Genomic DNA, 24,708 nt, shown 5'->3' on the forward strand with positions numbered 1-24,708 from the left:
ACTGTACAGTGCTAACCACTGAGCCACGGTGCTGCCCACTGTACAGTGCTAACCACTGAGCCACGGTGCTGCCCACTGTACAGTGCTAATCACTGAGCCATGGTGCTGCCCACTGTACAGTGCTAACCACTGAGCCATGGTGCTGCCCACTGTACAGTGCTAATCACTGAGCCACGGTGCTGCCCACTGTACAGTGCTAACCACTGAGCCATGGTGCTGCCCACTGTACAGTGCTAACCACTGAGCCACGGAGCTGCCCCCTGTACAGTGCTAACCACTGAGCCATGGTGCTGCCCACTGTACAGTGCTAACCACTGAGCCATGGTGCTGCCCACTGTACAGTGTTAACCACTGAGCCATGGTGCTGCCCACTGTACAGTGCTAACCACTGAGCCACGGAGCTGCCCACTGTACAGTGCTAACCACTGAGCCACGGAGCTGCCCACTGTACAGTGCTAACCACTGAGCCACGGAGCTGCCCACTGTACAGTGCTAACCACTGAGCCACGGAGCTGCCCACTGTACAGTGCTAACCACTGAGCCATGGTGCTGCCCACTGTACAGTGCTAACCACTGAGCCATGGAGCTGCCCACTGTACAGTGCTAACCACTGAGCCACGGAGCTGCCCACTGTACAGTGCTAACCACTGAGCCACGGTGCTGCCAACTATACAGTGCTAACCACTGAGCCATGGTGCTGCCCACTGTACAGTGCTAACCACTGAGCCATCAAGCTGTCCAGCACTGCTTTAAGGTATATTATATGCAAAAATATCACTTATCTAGTAGAACATAGTCTCAGATTGGTGGGCATCTAACTACTGGACGTTTGCCACTCCGTAGAGTTGGAGCCCCTCCAGTCACACACCTGAGATGAGGGGCGTTTGTGCGCTGTCCCAGCTGAGTGCGCTATAACCAATGAAGGAATCACAGATGAACTGAATGCTGAACTCCTTGATCTTGAACTAGACATAAAACGGCATCTTACTATATGAAAAATTTGCTACAATTTCCAAAGAGAAGGGAGAAACAAAACATCCGAGTCCCTGGCGGACACAGACAGAAACTGATAGTGTAAGGCTAAGTTCACTTTTGTGTATATGTGCGCAGCGTGTCATCTGTATACGCAAACGCATGTTTTCGCAGCATTTTGTATGTGCATCAGCATACGCATGACGGCAAAAAAAAATGCTGCCTGTGCATGCGTCTGTATGCGTTTTGGCATGCGTTTGCGTTGTTTATGCGCATGCGTTCGATATTTCCTGGAGGGCGTGTCTCAATCAGTTAATGGACATGCCGAAGTACGCAAGCGTTCCCATAGACAGCAATGCGTTTTTTGATGCACTCATCCGCATGCCTGCGCATATTACATTTTTTATGCCTCCAAAAATGCAACATGTTGCGTTCACCGTGCCCCGCCGCGCACCGAGAAACCGCATGCGTACACAAAAAGCTTGTCCATGTGTACAACCATGTTAAATATATGTACGCATGACACATGCGGATCAAACGCAATGTGAAACCAGCCGTAGTGATGAGCGAGCGGTAAGGCGTTATCCGCATGCTCCAGTGCTAATAGAGGGTCTAATACTATGTCGGAGTTCCCGTGGCTGCATGTCTCACGGCTGTCTGTTAGGCAATCACTGGGAACTTGGACATCATTTTTGAGCATGCCAAAGTCACTCTATTATTAGATGAGCATGCTTGGATAACAGAGATGCGCATGCTCGTCACTAGTCCCTGTACAAGAACAATACATGCAGTCCAATAGCCCAACATAATGCACAATTCCACCTGTTTTAGAGGTTGTAGTGACCTCTTGGGTTGCACCAATGGTTTCTCTGCCCCTGATCTGGGTACTAGAGCGAGATGCAGCAGGTGGACACAGGAACTATTCATTATACCAACTTTGCAACATTGTATCCAATTATTAAGATCCACCATGTTGCATTCTTCTCATTACACTTGTCTATAAATCTGTAAATATTTGCAGAAGTAAATCCCGCATCTACATTTGCAGGCGATGAATGATTCCATGCAAGCCCCGGCCTCCATTTACAATGAGGTTGTCATCAGAGTATAAAGGATGGGGATCGGGGCGTCCTGATGAAGACTGTGACGCCCCATCATTGATTCCGAACAATCAGGCAAGTGGTTGTGCAGGGCCGGGGTCGCTGATGCTGATCCCTCAGTTCATTATGGCGTTTGGCCTCTAACTAATCACTGGCTGGAAGCTGCAATCAGTCAGCGTCCTCCGGGGTGAGCCCTGTGGCCTTTAGCTGGATGGTATTGATTTATGTATTCTTCATGGGAGTATGGAAGACTCGGTGCATTCTGCATGCAGGAGCCTATTCTTCACCATCATTGGGGCTCGGCTATTAATCAGCTCTGAAAAATGTTGTACCATAGTCATTAATTTATTGCTACATTTTTTCCACTCATTAAAACAACTTCAATCCTTTACAGTAACATATCTGTCATCTAAGGGATAGGATTAAATGCAGCAAAAAATATAGTCTAAACCTGGCGCACAAACCCTCCGTTATTTTTTAAAATATTTTTTATTTATATATTTATTAAAAAAAACAGTGTGACAGATGACATCATAACCAAAAAAAAGTCCATCATGTTGTACAAGAGCCACTATGATCCCCAACAGATAGGTATCTGCAAAATGACCTCATGTGTTCCACCGGGATAATTCTCCGTCCTTGCAGCGTTGAGGTCCATCTAAGGGAAGATCCACTTTGAAAGAGGATCTGTCATTAGGTCCAAAAGTATCCGGTTTTTCCTCTTATTATATTCCCGAATAGGACTGTGTTTATTTTTCTTGAATCTGCCATATGGTTCGAGAGATATGGAGCCTTTTTATTTAGCATACATTTTATGGCATTCCGAGGGGGGCGTGGCTCACAGGATCCTCAGGGGCGTGTCTTTAGGCTGTTCCGCATAATTACCTTGTGAGCCACGCCCCCTTAGTGAAGAGCGTGCAAATTTCTCTAAATAAAATGGCCCATATCTCTGGAACAGTATGGCGGACTAACAAGAAAAGAAAGAAAGAAAAAGGAGAACGGTGGAAGCAAAATAGGATAAAAACGACCCACTTTCACCTGGTGATAGATCCTCTTTAATGCCACTAACATGACTAGAGACCCAAATTTGGATCACATAAAACAATGAAAAAGGTAACACGATTTATAAAAAATAAACATTTGCAAGGATTCGTGCCATGACTTAATTATCAGTCAAACTGGTAATAACACAGGCGTCTGATCCTGGGGGCAGAGGGGAAGATAAAGGAATCCGACTACTCGTGTAACGCGGCATCTCTCACACACACTTCCAGTTATAATTAAATATACAGCAAACTGCGTGGAGAGTGCGGCCCTGACCCTGGCCCCGCACGAAAGATCCTCTGTGCTAAGAGCACGGAAAACCTGCGGATCTGTGATAATCAGATCAGAAAAAGTGCTCTGGGCTGAAGACCCCACACAGAGAATGTCTCACAGTCCTAACATCCTCAAAAGCAAAAACTGATAACCGACGGGCAGCTTCATGCATCATTGCTGGTACCAAAAAATATTAAATTAGGTAAAACAGGAGATTATAATACAATTTTATAAAATGTGGTATTCATATGTACAATATATTATACAATATTATGTCTGCTATACTTTGAATGAGCTTCCTCTGTTCTTAGTTATACAGTCAACATGATGCTCTAATAAAATATAGTTCTGCTGTCCCATATGTACAAGAGCAAACTACTATATTACTGCTCCACTGTACAATATAACTACTATAATACTGCTCCTATGTACAAGAATATAACTACTATAATACTGCTCCTATGTACAAGAATATAACTGCTATAATACTGCTCCTATGTACAAGAATATAACTACTATAATACTGCTCCTATGTACAAGAATATAACTAATATAATACTGCTCCTATGTACAAGAATATAACTACTATAATACTGCTCCTATGTACAAGAATATAACTACTATAATACTGCTCCTATGTACAAGAATATAACTACTATAATACTGCTCCTATGTACAAGAATATAACTAATATAATACTGCTCCTATGTACAAGAATATAACTACTATAATACTGCTCCTATGTACAAGAATATAACTACTATAATACTGCTCCTATGTACAAGAATATAACTACTATAATACTGCACCTATGTATAAGAATATAATTACTATAATACTGCTCCTATATACAAGAATATAACTACTGTAATACTGCTCCCTATGTACAAGAATATAACTACTATAATACTGCCCCTATGTACAAGAATATAACTACTATAATACTGCTCCTATGTACAAGAATATAACTACTATAATACTGCACCTATGTATAAGAATATAATTACTATAATACTGCTCCTATATACAAGAATATAACTACTGTAATACTGCTCCCTATGTACAAGAATATAACTACTATAATACTGCCCCTATGTACAAGAATATAACTACTATAATACTGCTCCTATGTACAAGAATATAACTACTATAATACTGCACCTATGTATAAGAATATAATTACTATAATACTGCTCCTATATACAAGAATATAACTACTGTAATACTGCTCCCTATGTACAAGAATATAACTACTATAATACTGCCCCTATGTACAAGAATATAACTACTATAATACTGCCCCTATCTACAAGAATATAACTACTATAATACTGCTCCTATGTACAAGAATATAACTACTATAATACTGCCTCCTATGTACAAGAATATAACTACTATAATACTGCTCCTATGTACAAGAATATAACTACTATAATACTGCTCCTATGTACAAGAATATAACTACTATAATACTGCTCCTATGTACAAGAATATAACTACTATAATAGTGCTCCTATGTACAAGAATATAACTACTATAATAGTGCTCCTATGTACAAGAATATAACTACTATAATAGTGCTCCTATGTACAAGAATATAACTACTATAATACTGCTCCTATGTACAAGAATATAACTACTATAATACTGCTCCTATGTACAAGAATATAACTACTATAATACTGCTCCTATGTACAAGAATATAACTACTATAATACTGCTCCTAAGTACAAGAATATAACTACTATAATACTGCTCCTATGTACAAGAATATAACTACTATAATACTGCACCTATGTATAAGAATATAATTACTATAATACTGCTCCTATATACAAGAATATAACTACTGTAATACTGCTCCCTATGTACAAGAATATAACTACTATAATACTGCTCCTATGTACAAGAATATAACTACTATAATACTGCACCTATGTATAAGAATATAATTACTATAATACTGCTCCTATATACAAGAATATAACTACTGTAATACTGCTCCCTATGTACAAGAATATAACTACTATAATACTGCCCCTATGTACAAGAATATAACTACTATAATACTGCCCCTATCTACAAGAATATAACTACTATAATACTGCACCTATGTATAAGAATATAATTACTATAATACTGCTCCTATATACAAGAATATAACTACTGTAATACTGCTCCCTATGTACAAGAATATAACTACTATAATACTGCCCCTATGTACAAGAATATAACTACTATAATACTGCTCCTATGTACAAGAATATAACTACTATAATACTGCACCTATGTATAAGAATATAATTACTATAATACTGCTCCTATATACAAGAATATAACTACTGTATTACTGCTCCCTATGTACAAGAATATAACTACTATAATACTGCCCCTATGTACAAGAATATAACTACTATAATACTGCCCCTATCTACAAGAATATAACTACTATAATACTGCTCCTATGTACAAGAATATAACTACTATAATACTGCCTCCTATGTACAAGAATATAACTACTATAATACTGCTCCTATGTACAAGAATATAACTACTATAATACTGCTCCTATGTACAAGAATATAACTACTATAATAGTGCTCCTATGTACAAGAATATAACTACTATAATAGTGCTCCTATGTACAAGAATATAACTACTATAATAGTGCTCCTATGTACAAGAATATAACTACTATAATAGTGCTCCTATGTACAAGAATATAACTACTATAATACTGCTCCTATGTACAAGAATATAACTACTATAATACTGCTCCTATGTACAAGAATATAACTACTATAATACTGCTCCTATGTACAAGAATATAACTACTATAATACTGCTCCTATGTACAAGAATATAACTACTATAATACTGCCCCTATGTACAAGAATATAACTACTATAATACTGCTCCTAAGTACAAGAATATAACTACTATAATACTGCTCCTATGTACAAGAATATAACTACTATAATACTGCACCTATGTATAAGAATATAATTACTATAATACTGCTCCTATATACAAGAATATAACTACTGTAATACTGCTCCTATGTACAAGAATATAACTACTATATTACTGCTCCTAAGCACAAGAATATAACTACTATAATACTGAAGAAAAAGCAGAAGTCCAGCGCGGGTGATGTCCATAAAAAATACCTTTTATTCCATATTCGTTAAAAGCACATAAATCCAAAGTCCATCTTCATATCCATAGACACAAAAACGGGTGATTCATACCAGTGACAGTCACAGGCTTAAAGTGCATTAAAATCATACGCGTTTCAACGGTCGTGCCGCCTTACTCATTGTGATAAAAATAAAATGAAAGAGGGCTGCCATATAGGACTAGGCCCATTAGGTTACACCCCCTGATCTTGCAGACAACAGGTTGTCACTGTGTACATACATTACTGATCCTGAGTTACATCCTGTGTTATACCCCAGAGCTGCACTCACTATTCTGCTGGTGCAGTCACTATGTACATACATTACATTACTGATCCTGAGTTACACCCTGTATTATACCCCAGAGCTGCACTCACTATTCTGCTGGTGCAGTCACTGTGTACATACATTACTGATCCTGAGTTACACCCAGTATTATACTCCAGAGCTGCACTCACTATTCTGCTGGTGCAGTCACTGTGTACATACATTACATTACTGATCCTGAGTTACACCCAGTATTATACTCCAGAGCTGCACTCACTATTCTGCTGGTGCAGTCACTGTGTACATACATTACATTACTGATCCTGAGTTACATCCTGTATTATACCCCAGAGCTGCACTCACTATTCTGCTGGTGCAGTCACTGTGTACATACATTACATTACTGATCCTGAGTTACCTCCTGTATTATACTCCAGAGCTGCACTCACTATTCTGCAAATGAAGCCATTGTATTTGATTCATTGCAGAAATCTATAGATTGCCTGGAATTTACCTATTGAGACAATCAAAAACCAGAATGGGGAAAGTTTTTGAATCTTTTTCTTCCTGAAGGAGAGAGGCGCTCACCTGACCCCATTATCATAAATATAATCCATATTGTTCTCACTGATTCCTTGCAATTTCTTGGAGAAAATTTCTGGCAATTAATTTTTGTGTCTTTTATTACTTTTTACCGTGTAATTGTTTGTATCTCGGCCCATAAAACTGAATTATGTCTCCTTGTAATGACTTGATAAAAATATCGGGTCGATATGCAGCGCACCTGCTCGTTCTACGTTATTCGTTACCTTTTCAACCTCTCCCCTTAAGAACTGTTTGGATAGAACGTCGGTTTATGTTCCGCCGGTGGAGGAAGAAAACGACTCCCAACAGATTAATAAAACCCAGATATAGTCTCTGAGAGCAGAGAGAACAATTTGAGCCGAGAATCTTGTATCTTGAGAGGTTTAATGCGCGGTATTCATAAGGGATCGACTGTTCTGTGTCAAGGATATTTTTTCCGAGGAGCCTCAAAGCTCGAGGTCAAGCTGAGATTGTGGCGCATTGTAAGACAACAACAAAAAAAGAAAGAGTTCTCGTAGTTCTCCATAAATATTTAGCTCCAAGCGAAGACTCAAACATACTGAAAAATAAGAAGAGAAGAAACAGGGAAAGTCTCCAGCTGTAAACGTCTCCTGGAATACGAGCCAACGCAGAAGCATCTCTGACTCCGAGAACACAGATGTCCTCCAGACATACGCATCCTGCAAGATACCGTCCACATCGGTACAGAGCCGCCGACTGGCCGACGTCCTCGCCGCCCCGTCCAGAAAGAGGATCAATATATCTGTCGAGAAAAGATATGATAACACACCGGACAAGATATTTAGAGAACAAATTCAGGCACATTTCATCATATAACCAGGACCAATAACGTGGAATAATAATTTGTATTGAAAAATTAGATCTCTTATACAGATTTTTTTTCATGATATGTCTTACATAATGCTTCTGGGTGCAGCACAAATCTTATATTCTGTCTTCAATTTTTATTCATAAATATGTGACTCTTCAGATTTTGTGTTATTCTATGCCTGATAAGAGACCTGAGTAGTTTTGAAAGCTAGAAATTTGTTAAAGTCTTTTTAGTTAGCCATTTTTAAAGTAACAATAACTGAGGACTCTCAAATCTTAATATTTTTCTTCAGTTCCATTCATTCATAGTCTTATGGGCAATGTTATATATTATAGTGCTGCCCTTATGTACAAGAATATTACTACAGTATAATACTGATCCCTATGTACAAGAATATAACTACTATAATACTGCCCCATGTACAAGAATATAACTACTATAATACTGCCCCTATGTACAAGAATATAACTACTATAATACTGCCCCCTATGTACAAGAATATAACTACTATAATACTGCCCCCTATGTACAAGAATATAACTACTATAGTACTGCTCCTATGTACAGGAATATAACTACTATAATACTGCCCCTATGTACAAGAATATAACTACTATAATACTGTCCCTATGTACAAGAATATAACTACTATAATACTGCCCCTATGTACAAGAATATAACTACTATAATACTGCCTCCTATGTACATGTACAAGAATATAACTACTATAATACTGCTCCTATGTACAAGAATATAACTACTATAATACTGCCCCTATGTACAAGAATATTGCTACTATAATACTGCCCCTATGTACAAAAATATAACTTCTATAATACTGCTCTTATGTACAAGAATATAACTACTATAATACTGCTCCTATGTACAAGAATATAACTACTATAATACTGCTCCTATGTACAAGAATATAACTACTATAATACTGCTCCTATGTACAAGAATATAACTACTATAATACTGCTCCTATGTACAAGAATATAACTGCTATAATACTGCTCCTATGTACAAGAATATAACTACTATAATACTGCCTCCTATGTACAAGAATATAACTACTATAATACTGCCTCCTATGTACAAGAATATAACTACTATAATACTGCTCCTATGTACAAGAATATAACTACTATAATACTGCCTCCTATGTACAAGAATATAACTACTATAATACTGCTCCTATGTACAAGAATATAACTACTATAATACTGCCTCCTATGTACAAGAATATAACTACTATAATACTGCTCCTATGTTCAAGAATATAACTACTATAATACTGCCTCCTATGTACAAGAATATAACTACTATAATACTGCTCCCTATGTACAAGAATATAACTACTATAATACCGCCCCTATGTAAAAGAATATAACTACTATAATACCGCCCCTATGTACAAGAATGTAACTACTATAATACCGCTCCTATGTACAAGAATGTAACTACTATAATACCGCTCCTATGTACAAGAATGTAACTACTATAATACCGCTCCTATGTACAAGAATATAACTACTATAATATTGCTCCTATGTACAAGAATATAACTGCTATAATACTGCTCCTATGTACAAGAATATAACTGCTATAATACTGCCTCCTATGTACAAGAATATAACTACTATAATACTGCCTCCTATGTACAAGAATATAACTACTATAATACTGCTCCTATGTACAAGAATATAACTACTATAATACTGCCTCCTATGTACAAGAATATAACTACTATAATACTGCTCCTATGTACAAGAATATAACTACTATAATACTGCTCCTATGTACAAGAATATAACTGCTATAATACTGCCTCCTATGTACAAGAATATAACTACTATAATACTGCCTCCTATGTACAAGAATATAACTACTATAATACTGCTCCTATGTACAAGAATATAACTACTATAATACTGCCTCCTATGTACAAGAATATAACTACTATAATACTGCTCCTATATACAAGAATATAACTACTATAATACTGCCTCCTATGTACAAGAATATAACTACTATAATACTGCCTCCTATGTACAAGAATATAACTACTATAATACTGCTCCTATATTCAAGAATATAACTACTATAATACTGCTCCTATGTACAAGAATATAACTACTATAATACCGCCCCTATGTACAAGAATGTAACTACTATAATACTGCTCCTATATACAAGAATATAACTACTATAATACTACTCCTATGATGGGATTTTATAAATTCTACCATTCCTGTGACATCTTAGTGTGAGTTTAATCATCTATCATTATTAATCATTTCTCCTCTGATTATTATGTGGGTTCTGTGTATTTTTATTTTTTTTGCTTTCTTTATTTTCTCATTTATCTCAGTATTTATTCATTCAATGATCATTTTTGCTTACAGTATTTTACAGTTTTAATTTTGTAAGATGTATAGCTTTTATTAGTAATTTTCCATACATTGCGATAGGTATCATTATGCTGGATATTTCTGCACTTGGCTTAGGATATTATTAATATTTTCTGCGGGTGAAGGGTTAAGCTCTCACTAGCACCTGAGGGGTCCTGTAATCCTGCGTGGCAATGATAAGTGAGGAGTCTCCGCCGCCATAGTCAATCATTGGGGCAATTGCTCCTCTTTCGTGCAGATCATTAGAAACCAGAGCAGCTCGACGCCTTTCGCTGTCATCCTGGATCCAATCTGAAGCGTGAGTCACTGGGACCTAAGGAAAGCGTCAAGGGCACAGAAGATAAGTGGTAACAATCCCATAATCCGTGGCATACAGATCAGCCCCAGACCTATTACTTTATCTGGAAAAATCCTCTTCTTTTCATTCATCTCGATGACCTCTGAGCCTGGATTCTCTGTAGTTCTATTCACTTGACAGGTGCGAGACATTGAGTTTCGCCAAGAAAGGTGAGAATTCAGAAATGAGGCTCTGAAGGATTTCGGTGTCTTGGTCCTATTAATTAACGCTGTTCAAGCCAAGATCCCCACAAGTCTGCAGAAATAAATTGATTATTTATTTGATTGAGGTTTTCTTCTCAAGCTCCATTCTGCATGGGCACCGTATATCCCTAGATGACACTAACATCTGAAACCATTTTAAGATATACCCGTTCTTTTAAACAAAACTTGTAGAAATGCATTGTCCGCAATAAATAAAACTTGCTTTTGTTGCGCATAACGGTCTAATATGTCCAGGAACTGTCCAAATTCTCAAGCTTTGTAACTTGCCACCTAGGTTTCGTGAGCGATTGGTTTTATTTTTTCAACATTCAACCAGCACTATAGGAGCTGGAACTTACCTTCTGCCACTTCCTATGATGCTTTGTGCTTGCAATTGTCCAATGACTTGCCTGTCCTGAACAGAAAGCCGTATCTCTGCTATGGCTGTATTTATTGCGACAGACAGGAGAGCATGAGCAGAGAGACAAAAAGTAACCCCCAACTTTCTGTAATCCTTTATGGTTCCTCTTCTGCTGGAGACAGATGACACTTAACAACAGGCAGAGGACCAAAAGGAAGCACCTAGTGGCTGGTGTTAGAGTGATTTTTTAGGGGTAATACAATCTAATTTTTACATAAAACGATTTGCAGATTTTTTACTATTACTTATCTATCAAATGAGATCTAGAGGTCCAAAAGTAGAGGAACCATTCAACATGGTAACATCGTTTCTAAGGCTGAGGAAAGACGTGTCCATTCATTTCATCCCGTTGACCTGCAATGTTACTACTCATAAGAATCCAAATTCCATCATAGTGAATTTACCATGAGAGCTTCCTCAGGAATAGAGCTCAGAAGTCTCACTGCTCTTACAGTAAAGAATCCAGTCTATGTTGGTTATAGAAATCTTATTTCCTCGCAATGTGTTTGATGTTTCCCTGTTGATGTTGCAGTCCTGGATAGAAAAAGACCATGTGAGAGATCTGTGTAGTCGTCTTTCTTTTTTTTTATAAATGGTTATCAGGTCACACCTTGGCCATTGAAAGATATATACAGTATATATATATATATATATATATATATATATATATATATATATAATCTGTGTAATGTAGCCCCCCCCATTCGATTTATTGCTTTCTGAATCCTCAAAGACTCTGCCATGTATTTCTTGTGGACTGCTGCAACAACAAAATGTACGAAAGGTGACAAATTTTAGCGAGCTAAAAACTAGACCAGGCAGGAAGAAACCCATTAAATTGACTCATGATGCATCAGAATTTGGGGGCATCTTGCTAGACATTTTACTATCCCTTTTTCCACTGTTTTTGGGATGTATGCCACTTTCCTTTAGTGCTTATCCCTGTCTATGTGCAACATGTGTTTAAGGGGCATAATAAATCTGAAGCAAGGTGTGTACTTTGGTTTTTGTTTGGCACAAATTGAGCCAAATCTTTGACTTTAAACTTTTCCTATGAGTTCTTCAGTGTTCTCTCCTGGAGAAAGTTCCCATCACAAGTGCATATCATCATCAGCATCAAGCCTCCAGGACCTCTACTACCTGTTTCCAGTCTGCTGTCTGCCTGCGGTCTCCAGGACCTCTACTACCTGTTTCCAGTCTCCTGTCTGCCTGCGGTCTCCAGGAACTCTACTACCTGTTTCCAGTCTCCAGTCTGCCTGCTGTCTTCAGGACCTCTACTACTTATTTCCAGTCTCCTGTCTGCCTGCGGTCTCAAGGACCTTTACTACCTGTTTCCTGTCTCCTGTCTGCCTGTGGTCTCCAGGACCTCTACTACTTGTTTCCAGTCTCCTGTCTGCATGCGGTCTCCAGGACCTCTACTACCTGTTTCCAGTCTTCTGTCTGCCTGCGATCTCCAGGACCTCTACTACCTGTTTCCAGTCTCCTGTCTATGGTTTCCAGGACCTCTACTACCCATTTCCAGTCTACCGTCCCTCTGCGGTCTCACAGTCTACTACCTGTTTCCAGACTGCTGTCTGCCTGCAGTCTCCAGCACCTCTACTGCCTGTTTCCAGACTGCTGTCTGCCTGCGGTCTCCAGGACCTCTACTACCTGTTTCCAGACTGCTGTCTGCCTGCAGTCTCCAGCACCTCTACTACCTGTTTCCGGTCTCTTGCGTAACTGTAGTCTCCAGCACCTCTACTACCTGTTCCAGGTCTCTTGCGTACCTGTAGTCTCCAGCACCTCTACTATCTGTTCCCAGTCTCTTGCGTAACTGTAGTCTCCAGCACCTCTACTCCCTGTTCCTGGTCTCTTGCGTACCTGTAGTCTCCAGCACCTCTACTACCTGTTCCAGGTCTCTTGCGTACCTGTAGTCTCCAGCACCTCTACTATCTGTTCCCAATCTCTTGCGTAACTGTAGTCTCCAGCACCTCTACTACTTGTTCCAGGTCTCTTGCGTAACTGTAGTCTCCAGCACCTCTACTACCTGTTCCAGGTCTCTTGCGTACCTGTAGTCTCCAGCACCTCTACTATCTGTTCCCAATCTCTTGCGTAACTGTAGTCTCCAGCACCTCTACTACTTGTTCCAGGTCTCTTGCGTAACTTGAGAACAAGACAAGACCATGCAGTCACAGAATCCAATAAAACAGTATGACTTTATTACAAAAAACGTTAAAAAATACATACAAAAGGCCAGACAAATGGCGTAGAAAGGGCCGGCAGATGACATCACAGTAACTGCCTCAGGCAACAAAAAGTGCAGTCACCCAAGGTATAATGGCCTCGGCAACAACCCGGAACCCGACACCTGGTATATATATAGGCACATAGCGCAACACTTAGTAGTAGCCTATAAGAGCTACCGTGTCGACCGTGCTGCCACAAAGGGCTACATAATAGCCTTACAGGTATAAGAAAGTAAAGTACAGTGCATGTGAGCGCTAGAAAGTCTCTGTGCTAATACCTTATGTGGAGGGTCCGGACCGCTGCAGGGGACATAGGACACCCCGACGCGCGTTTCGGTAGTTGTACCTTCCTCAGGGGCGCATACGCCCCCCTGAGGAAGGTACAACTACCGAAACGCGCGTCGGGGTGTCCTATGTCCCCTGCAGCGGTCCGGACCCTCCACATAAGGTATTAGCACAGAGACTTTCTAGCGCTCACATGCACTGTACTTTACTTTCTTATACCTGTAAGGCTATTATGTAGCCCTTTGTGGCAGCACGGTCGACACGGTAGCTCTTATAGGCTACTACTAAGTGTTGCGCTATGTGCCTATATATATACCAGGTGTCGGGTTCCGGGTTGTTGCCGAGGCCATTATACCTTGGGTGACTGCACTTTTCGTTGCCTGAGGCAGTTACTGTGATGTCATCTGCCGGCCCTTTCTACGCCATTTGTCTGGCCTTTTGTATGTATTTTTTAACGTTTTTTGTAATAAAGTCATACTGTTTTATTGGATTCTGTGACTGCATGGTCTTGTCTTGTTCTCAATTTGCTTTTGGCAGTTATCCTTTGTGTCCATGCGAGGAGGGTGTATGCTGACTATTTATATTTACATCATCTTATTTACATCATCATCAGGATCATGGGGTGCATTAAAAGAGGTCTGGATACACATGATGAGAGCATTATACTGCCTCTGTACAAATCCCTAGTTAGACCGCACATGGAGTACTGTGTCCAGTTTTGGGCACCGGTGCTCAGGAAGGATATAATGGAACTAGAGAGAGTACAAAGGAGGGCAACAAAATTAATAAAGGGGATGGGAGAACTACAATACCCAGATAGATTAGCGAAATTAGGATTATTTAGTCTAGAAAAAAGACGACTGAGGGGCGATCTAATAACCATGTATAAGTATATAAGGGGACAATACAAATATCTCGCTGAGGATCTGTTTATACCAAGGAAGGTGACGGGCACAAGGGGGCATTCTTTGCGTCTGGAGGAGAGAAGGTTTTTCCACCAACATAGAAGAGGATTCTTTACTGTTAGGGCAGTGAGAATCTGGAATTGCTTGCCTGAGGAGGTGGTGATGGCGAACTCAGTCGAGGGGTTCAAGAGAGGCCTGGATGTCTTCCTGGAGCAGAACAATATTGTATCATACAATTATTAGGTTCTGTAGAAGGACGTAGATCTGGGTATTTATTATGATGGAATATAGGCTGAACTGGATGGACAAATGTCTTTTTTCGGCCTTACTAACTATGTTACTATGTTACTATGTTACTATGTTATTTTTCAGCACGTTTTTGCACCACCAACTATGCTTATTGGAATTGTTTTTATACTCTTGCGTAACTGTAGTCTCCAGCACCTCTACTAGCTGTTCCAGGTCTCTTGCGTACCTGTAGTCTCCAGCACCTCTGCTACCTGTTCCAGGTCTCTTGCGTACCTGTAGTCTCCAGCACCTCTACTACCTGTTCCAGGTCTCTTGCGTACATGTAGTCTCCAGCACCTCTACTACCTGTTTCCGGTCTCTTGCGTACCTGTAGTCTCCAGCACCTCTACTACCTGTTCCCAGTCTCTTGCGTACCTGTACTCTCCAGCACCTCTACTAGCTGTTCCAGGTCTCTTGCGTACCTGTAGTCTCCAGCACCTCTACTACCTGTTCCCAGTCTCTTGCGTACCTGTAGTCTCCAGCACCTCTACTACCTGTTCCCAGTCTCTTGCGTACCTGTAGTCTCCAGCACCTCTACTACCTGTTCCCAGTCTCTTGCGTACCTGTACTCTCCAGCACCTCTACTAGCTGTTCCAGGTCTCTTGCGTACCTGTACTCTCCAGCACCTCTACTACCTGTTTCCGGTCTCTTGCGTACCTGTAGTCTCCAGCACCTCTACTACCTGTTCCCAGTCTCTTGCGTACCTGTAGTCTCCAGCACCTCTACTACCTGTTCCCAGTCTCTTGCGTACCTGTAGTCTCCAGCACCTCTACTACCTGTTCCCAGTCTCTTGCGTACCTGTACTCTCCAGCACCTCTACTAGCTGTTCCAGGTCTCTTGCGTACCTGTACTCTCCAGCACCTCTACTACCTGTTTCCGGTCTCTTGCGTACCTGTAGTCTCCAGCACCTCTACTACCTGTTCCCAGTCTCTTGCGTACCTGTAGTCTCCAGCACCTCTACTACCTGTTCCCAGTCTCTTGCGTACCTGTAGTCTCCAGCACCTCTACTAGCTGTTCCAGGTCTCTTGCGTACCTGTAGTCTCCAGCACCTCTACTACCTGTTTCCGGTCTCTTGCGTACCAGTAGTCTCCAGCACCTCTACTACCTGTTCCCAGTCTCTTGCGTACCTGTAGTCTCCAGCACCTCTACTAGCTGTTCCAGGTCTCTTGCGTACCTGTAGTCTCCAGCACCTCTACTAGCTGTTCCAGGTCTCTTGCGTACCTGTACTCTCCAGCACCTCTACTACCTGTTTCCGGTCTCTTGCGTACCTGTAGTCTCCAGCACCTCTACTACCTGTTTCCGGTCTCTTGCGTACCTGTAGTCTCCAGCACCTCTACTACCTGTTTCCGGTCTCTTGCGTACCAGTAGTCTCCAGCACCTCTACTACCTGTTTCCGGTCTCTTGCGTACCTGTAGTCTCCAGCACCTCTACTACCTGTTTCCGGTCTCTTGCGTACCTGTAGTCTCCAGCACCTCTACTACCTGTTTCCGGTCTCTTGCGTACCTGTAGTCTCCAGCACCTCTACTACCTGTTTCTGATCTCCTGTTACCCTGCGGACTCCAGTGTAACTGCTACCTGTTTTCTATGTGCCTCACCTGCCTGCTGCACCAACACTCATGGCCCGTATGCTCACCTGGACCATGGGCTTGGAGGATCCACCTCACCAGGTGAGCCTAGCAGAAGTGAGCAAATTTCAGCTGATCTATGGGTGTGCCAGGTATCGTACTCACAGCAATGTCATATTGGTGAGCTACTCAGTAGAAAATCCTTTTAAGAAGAATAAGTCCTCACACTAACCTCGGCGGTATCAAGCCAGCAACCTAACTTTTTTCGGTTAACAACCGCCTTCTGCTTCTTCCAAGTACCCCATGAAGCTGAAAACTCTCTAAACAGACATCTTCTTTCTTCCTTTTTTTATGTAATTTTTTGAGGGGTCCAACTTTCAGCAATTAGACACAGGGGTCTCTCTGGTGATAAGTCCAGTTTACGCTTTTTTTTCAGCTTTTAGCTTTTTCTCCATTTTATACAATCGCTCACCGCTCTCCAATCTCCACTTCCATAAATGAAGACTTTCGCTGCACCGATCCATAAGCGAGAACTAAAATCTGTAGCTCCCATCCTAATGACCTCTTCTCCTGGATGGATGGATGGATGGATGGATGGACGGATGAATGGATGGATGGATGGGGGGCTCTGCAGGTTTAGCAGAGTCCTCTCTACTCAGACTCTCTCTTCTGTGTGGGATAAACCCCAGATTGTCATCCTTCACACCGGCCATGCTTGCCTCTTTCTATCAGAGAACAGGCTCGGAGGTAAAGCTCCTTTTATCTTCTCCTTGAAAGCAGAATTAACTTTATTTATTGCAAAGAAAAGTTTTTCTTGTTTGAAGTGCAGAAATAAAATCATCAGTAAAACCACAACTGATCCCACATATCAGCTCTGTGAGGACACACATGAGAGGTAATCTCCCTCAAATCCTTCTGTAGTGGCCCCCAATTCAAAACTGTGATTATTCTCTACCATGCTTCTCCTGACTGGAGGCGGTCTGCTCATTCACCATCATGGTCACGTGACAACCAGCAAGAGCGCCACAATATGGGCCGATAGTATTAACTCTGGTTCAGCATCCACCTAGTTACTTCTGATCCGCAGATAAGTTTCCACTAAGACATATTATATAGAAAGGGATAATTATGTTATCCATATCCTGAGTTACTGTATATCCTGTATTATACTCCAGAGCTGCACTCACTATTCTGCTGGTGCAGTCACTGTGTACATACATTACATTACTGATCCGGAGTTACATCCTGTATTATACCCCAGAGCTGCACTCACTATTCTGCTGGTGCAGTCACCGTGTACATACATTACATTACTGATCCTGAGTTACATCCTGTATTATACCCCAGAGCTGCACTCACTATTCTGCTGGTGCAGTCACTGTATACATACATTACATTACTGATTGTGAGTTACATCCTGTATTATACCCCAGAGCTGCACTCACTATTCTGCTGGTGCAGTCACTGTGTACAGACATTACATTACTGATCCTGAGTTACATCGTGTATTATACCCCAGAGCTGCACTCACTATTCTGCTGGTGCAGTCACTGTGTACATACATTACATTACTGATCCTGAGTTACATCCTGTATTATACTGCAGAGCTGCACTCACTATTCTGCTGGTGCAGTCACTGTGTACAGACATTACATTACTGATCCTGAGTTACATCCTGTATTATACCCCAGAGCTGCACTCACTATTCTGCTGGTGCAGTCACTGTATACATACATTACATTACTGATCCTGAGTTACATCCTGTATTATACTCCAGAGCTGCACTCACTATTCTGCTGGTGCAGTCACTGTGTACATATATTACATTACTGATCCTGAGTTACATCCTGTATTATACTCCAGAGCTGCACTCACTATTCTGCTGGTGCAGTCACTGTGTACATACATTACATTACTGATCCTGAGTTACATCCTGTATTATACTCCAGAGCTGCACTCACTATTCTGCTGGTGCAGTCACTGTGTACATACGTTGATTATCCTGTACAGAAGTGTAACTAGTGTGTTTGGACAGTCAATTCTGCAATTTAGTGAACAGAAACAAATACAGACCTCCCCTTTCACCCTTCAGCTCGTGCATTCAGTGTTTGGGGTCCTGCTTTGTCTTGGTGATTATTATGAATATTTACACTTCATGCTCTTTGTTATTTTTCTCTCTATTTGTATAAATCTGTAATAATCCTGTAAATGATCTCCTGACTCAGAGGAAGCAGAATACACGGAATCAGCGTGTGAATGGAATTCCAGATTCAATTAAATTGGAGCAATTAAGAAATAATTAGCTAATCCAGCGCGGCAGGACGAGTGTGTTGTGAGTGGCGGTCCGGGCACGTTACATACAGACGATTAGTTCTGCAATAATATTTGTCTTTAATGCACAGAATATTGTTTCTTACAGTGGGGAAGGGGGATAATCCGCCATCCATCAAGCTGAACGCTTCCTGCAGGATTACACTGTGGCAATTGTGCGCAGTGTTACAATTTTATGCTCTGCTGTAGATAATTAAAGGGATGAATTCCAGAGAAGGATATTCAGTAAATTTGCATAAATTTCTGCTTGCTGATCTTTCATATCTTTATACAGTAGTTTTGTATAGCCACGTGTTCACATACAGACAGAAGACGCTGTTAATGTGCAATCTATCAATCTAAATATCTACTAAAATCTAAATATTAATCTCAGATTCTTTTAGTGGCAGAAAAAAAAAAGGTATGTGGGGTAACTAAGGTAAGCAGAATAGTGAGTGCAGCTCTGGAGTATAATACAGGATATACAGTAAGGCTAGGGTCACATTGCGTTAGTGCAACCCGTTTAGCGCTAGCGGGTTGCGCTAACACAATGTTCTTAATGGGGCTGCGTCCTGGGGTTGCGGTAACGTCCCCGCTCTTGCAGATCCCCGATCTGCGAGAGCGGGGAACGGACCGCGGTGCGCCTCAGACGCTGTGAGCAGCGTCCGCGGCGCGCCAAGAAACACCGGCGCGTCGCTAGCGCGTGCCGAACATGGCACGCGCTAGTGCTGCGCGTTCCCATTGCCGTGAATGGGTGCGCTAACGGACGCGTTGCACGGCGTTAATTTCGCCGTGCAACGCTGTCTGTTAAGCGCGTTCCCATAATGCAATGGGAACCCAGCCTAACTCAGGATCAGTACATAATCAGTAATGTATGTACACAGTGACTGCACCAGCAGAATAGTGAGTGCAACTCTGGAGTATAATACAGGATGTAACTCAGGATCAGTAATGTATGTACACAGTGACTGCACCAGCAGAATAGTGAGTGCAACTCTGGAGTATAATACAGGATGTAACTCAGGATCAGTAATGTATGTACACAGTGACTGCACCAGCAGAATAGTGAGTGCAACTCTGGAGTATAATACAGGATGTAACTCAGGATCAGTAATGTAATGTATGTACACAGTGACTGCACCAGCAGAATAGTGAGTGCAGCTCTGGAGTATAATACAGGATGTAACTTAGGATCAGTAATGTAATGTATGTACACAGTGACTGCGCCAGCAGAATAGTGAGTGCAGCTCTGGAGTATAATACAGGATGTAACTTAGGATCAGTAATGTAATGTATGTACACAGTGACTGCACCAGCAGAATAGTGAGTGCAGCTCTGGAGTATAATACAGGATGTAACTTAGGATCAGTAATGTAATGTATGTACACAGTGACTGCGCCAGCAGAATAGTGAGTGCAGCTCTGGAGTATAATATAGGAGGTAACTTAGGATCAGTAATGTAATGTATGTACACAGTGACTCCACCAGCAGAATAGTGAGTGCAGCTCTGGAGTATAATACAGGATGTAACTCAGGATCAGTAATGTAATGTATGTACACAGTGACTACACCAGCAGAATAGTGAGTGCAGCTCTGGAGTATAATATAGGAGGTAAGTCAGGATCAGTAACGTAATGTATGTGCACAGTGACTGCACCAGCAGAATAGTGAGTGCAGCTCTGGAGTATAACACAGGATGTAACTCAGGATCAGTACAGGATCAGTAATGTAAAGTATGTACACAGTGACTGCACCAGCAGAATAATGATTTCAGCTCTGCAGTGTAATGTAGGATGTAATGCAGGATCAGTAGTAGAGTTGGTGTAAATCCATTTGTAGGACCTGGTACATATGTCCCATCAGTAATCTGTGACTGCTGGACTTGTGCCCGATCACCTCCTACAAACTGCATTCTGCATCCTCGGCTCTTTGTTTGATTAGTCGGCCTGGCGTGATGTCATTGATGCAGTGTGACACATATGTGACATCACGTCAGGCCGACTAATGAAAAGAGGAGCTGCAGATGCCGTCACATAAGAGTTAGCGCTCAGGGCTCCTGATAAGCAGCCAATGATTACCGATATGGCCGATCGTCTACGTCCGACTGATTGATTCACACAAGCTCTAATTAGTGCATAATAAACCATTTTAAGATTTCATAAAGTTTTTGTTGCTGTGAATATGGAAATCACACCTGGGAATTAGCAGCGCAGCTTTAAATGTGACCCGAACCGTAAGGCTGTGTGCACATGTTGGTGATTTTTCGCGTTTTTTTCGTGTTTTTTACCATAAAAACGCCATAAAACTGCAAAAAAAAAAGCACACAAAAAGCATCCCATCATTTAGAATGAATTCCGCATGTTTTGTGCACATGATGCGTTTTTTTCCGTGAAAAAAACGCATCGCGGTAAAAAACGCAGCATGTTCATTAATTTTGCTCTTTTTTTTGCAGATTTCCCACCATAAAATGCATTGGGAAATGTCCAGAAAAAAACGCATCAAAAACGCGCAAAAAAACGCATGCAGATTTCTTGCAGAAAATTTCAGGTTTTTCTCAGGAATTTTCTGCAAGAAATCCTGAACGTGTGCACATAGCCATAAAGTTAATGAAGATCAGTTTGAGGTACGTGTGCGAGATCCTCAGCGATCCGTGCAGATTCCCAGTATATAATGTTGTGATAAGGGGCGGCCGGGGCTGTTTACACAGGATCTCTCTCCCGATGTGTAATCCGCTCATCCCTGGAGGGAACCTGGCATTTAACCACTGACAATGAAGATTGTGACGGAGCATGTGCAGAGCGCCCCGCGCAGGATGTGATGAAGTGCCGCGGTTCTGTCTGTATCTGCACAGGGAGCTCGTCCTCTGCCGTTTATGGCGCTCGGGGGAATCGTTTCGCTGCGCCGTGCAGCTGCTTCTGTTAATGCTGACCTTTAAGTTAAGTTACTGTATTGCCAGAGATTACAATTTGCTACATTTGTGAACTGTGCAATGAAACATTATTAATTATTGTATCCACAATAGGAGGACGACTGCTATATATTAACCATTTCTCTTCTAAATCATTGCCATTTGCATACGGGGCAACAACGCAAAGCTCCATTTTTCCTCTGTGTGGGCGTCCTGTGATTCTTCATGATCACCCTTCAACCAGAACCGTTAACTAAATTGTTTTCCTTGAGTTTTCTTGCCTTAACCCTGCTGTTGTCTTCGGTCTGGGGAGACCGATTTTGAACTTTGGTATTTTTTGGGGTGTTCAAGATGCGGTTCTGAAACTTGTGGTTGATTGACTTAAATGAGGATGGGTCGGTCGGCCACGGGTTTCAGAGCCGCATCTTGAATATTTTAAAGAATATTGAAGTTCAAGGTCGGTCGTTTTTGACCGAAGACAACAGCAGGGTTAAAGGGAATGTGACATCAGAAAGTGAGCTACTGATCATATTAAGTTTTTATCTTAACAAAAATGTGTAGAAATTTTGAAAAAAAATTATTTTTCATATCATGATCTACATTAAAAAAATTTTGTTAGGAAGCTTGCAATTTTCACTCTGTCACTAGGGCTATTATATTATTTTATTTCCTGGAAATGCACATATACTTTAGCAGCAATGAATTAGACTGCAACCCTATTTTTTTTTTCATATTTAAAATGAGCGTGTGCCAAAGCCAATGTGAATGAAAGGGGGAGGAAGTGAGCTGTGATATGGTCTATTGTGATTGGTGGATCATGTGTTATTAGCTATGTATAGAAGTGTTATCAGCCATTGTAAGTCTGCCTCTGATGATCATGAGACTACTGAAAAGGCTTATGTAAAGAATCAGAAAGTGTGAGTCTAAAAATCCCTAGTGGCTTGTGAGAAAATAGCAAGACTTCTATTTTATCATAATATACATTGGAATATAAAAAATGCAAACAAGCATTGTTATTTTCTGATGATAGGGTCTTTATAAAATAACAGATTCCACCATATTCAGCATTTCTATTATATCCACAATACCCGGACCTCACACGTTTCTCCAGAACCATGAGTTAAATAATCTTGACTTCAGACCGGTATATTTTGCCTGTACTGATACATTGAAACAAATTAATCAAACAGGAGACACATTTGTGGTGTTGAGGAGGTGTCTGGAGCAGGAGAGGAGTAGAGCCGGAATAAAGTTGTCATCTATCCATGGACGCACCCAGGATCAAAACTAGGGAGGGGCAAGCCATGGTCGTTCTTTTTACTCACCTCGATCGTCGGGTTCCCGCGGCGATCGCTCCTCATCCCGGCACAGTAGGACCTGGCACAGGACCTTAAACAGTACCATATGACCGGGCGACATCACCGGTCACATCGTACTTCCGAGTCCTAGAGCCCGCGCTCGCTGTGGCCCAGGTAGGGGATCGCAAGACACCAGGGGAGCGCTGCTAGGTGAGTATAAAGCGTAGGAATAATAATAATAATAATATATTTTTTTTGCTTATAGACAAGGGTGAACTTCAAAATGACGCCCCTCCATAGGGCTCCCATCTCATATACAGTCCCCCCATACATTACATGAGTGATAACTATTGTACATTCTACAATAGGTCATAAATCAGACAGTATAATCCTCCATACAGTATTCTGGGCACCGCACAGTGCTCCATACAGAATAATGAGCCCCATATATTGCTCCATACAGTATAATGAGCCCCATATATTGCTACAAACAGTATTATGGGCACCACATAGCCCTCTATACAGTATTGTGGGCATCGCATAGCGCTCCATACAGAATATCATGCCCCATATATTGCTCCATACAGTATTTTGGGTACCATATAGTGCTCCATATAGTATATTGAGCCCCATATATTACTCTATACAGAATTATGAGCCCCATATATTGCTCCATACAGAATAATAAGCCATGTATATTGCTCCATACAGTATTATGGGCACCACATAGCGCTCCATACAGAATAACATGCTCCATATAGTGCTCCATACAAGATGATTCCCACATATTTCTCCATGCAGTATAATGTGCCCCATATAATACTCCATACAGTATAATGTCTCCATACTTGCATATACATCATCACTAGCCCACTGAGCTCAGCACCTGTGTATACATCATCACCAGCCTCAGCCCACTGATCCCAGCACCACCTGTATATATCATCACCAGTCCCAGCCCACTGTGCCCAACTCCACCTGTATATACATCAGCCCAAGCCCCCACCACCTGTATAAACATCAGCCCAGCCAGCCCCAGCCCCTGTATATACATTAGCCCAGGCCCCAGCTCAGCACCTGTAGCAACTGCCTCGGGACCGCGTGGGTACTAGGTGCTCCTCCGGATGCCTGAGACCTGATCCTGATATGTTTAGCGGCTCGCTGAAGCCAGGGGCGGGAGACAGGGAGAGCAGATCGCTCTCTCTCCGCCCATAAAGAACGTCCTGACGTTCAACGTCAGCTGTTCTTAACCCCTCTGCACAGGCACCCGGGCCACTGACTCACTGATACGCGTACC

Source organism: Ranitomeya imitator, chromosome 9 (assembly GCF_032444005.1).
Source record: "Ranitomeya imitator isolate aRanImi1 chromosome 9, aRanImi1.pri, whole genome shotgun sequence".
Classification (NCBI taxonomy): Eukaryota; Metazoa; Chordata; class Amphibia; order Anura; family Dendrobatidae; genus Ranitomeya; species Ranitomeya imitator.